We start from the raw sequence: 2,178 nt of genomic DNA, 5'->3' as shown, positions 1-2,178 counted from the left end.
CGTATTCTTTCTGTTGAAGAGCGTAGCTCGAAACGTCAAAGACTTTCCGTATTCCCGAGCGTCATACTAATATATACTTTTGTTATTTACACCACCTGTCCTCGTCTGTTGTTATTATTTGTATATTCTCCCATATATATACATTCATATATATATACACACATACATGCACAGACACAGACACGCACACATATATGTATTATGCATGTATATATATTTATGTACGTATGTATGTATATACATGCATTCATATATGGAGAGAAAGTGAGGAGGAAAAATGCCCAAGAAAGGTGAGACAGAAAGAGGTAATGGAAAAAAATACACGCCCACACTCGCATAGATATACACAGAAGTACGCATGTAATTATGTTAGATTTTGTAAGAAATAACCAGGCACAGAACTCACAAACGCGTGCACGCGCGAGCGCACAGACACAGACACAGACAGACAGATAGATAGACAAACAGACCCCCCCCACACACACACACACACACATGTATATAGTTATGCATGTCTAAATGAAATATTAATCGGAAATACAAAATAGTGTTACAATCAAGATTTGGAAAACCTAAGTTTAGGGAACAATTTAAGAATAATAAGACTTGCTGAAACAACCAAAGACATAAATCTCCCGTCGTAGATGATGATTTAATTTCCGTGATAGCATCATATTAATAACAGTATCGCTCGCTTCAGTGTGCAAGTAGATTTAAAGAAAAACTTTACTAGGAAAAGGTGTAGTGAACCAAGTATACATACATGCATGCACTCAATAAAATGTAAGCACCGCAAACTTGATCTGGGATAGAGAAGAGAAACTGTGCATAGTTGTGGAAATTAGCTGCCCGGGGGATGTTAACATAAAGCTGAAGATCAGTGCACAAGAGAACACCTACTCTGAACTATTGAGAAATCTACAGTTACTCTATCCAGATTACAACTTCAGGTTTATATTTGTAATTATTAGGGACCTGGGATATGTAACACAGTGCCTAAATATCAATGTTGAGAAATTAGCCTTCTGAAAACCAGAAAGGAGAAAGCTAATTCGAAGACTACAAATCCATTCCATCACTGGAACTGTAAAAATCTGTAAAACTCTCCAGAAGTTTATCATTTAAATAGATATGAACATGTCTAGATATGCAACTATATCCTTGAGAATACATACATAAAGCAAAACATACAAATCTGCACATATACATACATAAATACATACATACATACACACAATAATACCTTGTTGTTGATATTGAAATTCCAATGAAAGAGCCTTGAATCTAGGTTAGAAACCTGTTCTTTCTCTATTGGCAAGAAATCTTGAAATAAAACTGAACAATGACATACATACATAAATACATACATAAATGATATGAAAATAAATCTATTGGATACTCAAAATTTTAAACTCTTCATCAGATAACTTTAAAGTGCAGCAAAAAGTCAACCATGGAAAATAAATTATTGCTATATCAGTAACGTATCTAGTTTTTATTTTATCTTGAAATATTTTAATTTATCTCATTTTACACTGTAAATGCTTGTATTTTTCTATAAACAACATCTAGTAACTATTTAGTAGATTGAAGGAGATTAATGTCTTTGTGCAATATGATTAGAAAAAGCACAAACAGAGGAAATAATTATATTGCTCAATATTAATTTAAACTTAAATAACTGCGCATTAAATGAAATTAATGACCGTTGCTAAAGAGTGTGGATCTTTATCAAACCATGCACGTTGTGCATTTCAGAAATCTATGGAAGTTTGTATAGTTAGTTCCTTTACTTAATCAACTCTCCAAGCTACTTTACACACTCATTTACATAAGATACAGTTTCTATGATGAGTTTTCTCTTAGAAATAAATGTGTATAGTGTGCGTGGTCATATAAAAAGGGGTGCTGAAAAGTTCCTGGCTTTGGGAAAAGAAAAGACAGGAGGATCAGTTAATTATGATTTTATTCAACATAATCCCCCTCAGATTTACACACTTATTGCAGTGATACATAAGTTTTTCTAAGCACTGTAAAAGAACTCGGAAGGTTGAGCCTCCAACCAGGCTTTCTCGAGACCCTTAAAAGCAGGTACTTTTCACTATCTCTTCAAAAGTCATATGTTCAATCGGCATATGTAGCCATACAAGTGAGACTCTTCGATGTATGTTCATGCAT

The sequence above is a fragment of the Octopus bimaculoides genome, chromosome 1 (genome assembly GCF_001194135.2).
Source record: "Octopus bimaculoides isolate UCB-OBI-ISO-001 chromosome 1, ASM119413v2, whole genome shotgun sequence".
In the NCBI taxonomy this organism is placed as follows: domain Eukaryota; kingdom Metazoa; phylum Mollusca; class Cephalopoda; order Octopoda; family Octopodidae; genus Octopus; species Octopus bimaculoides.
Note: the sequence above shows the minus strand (reverse complement) of the source record.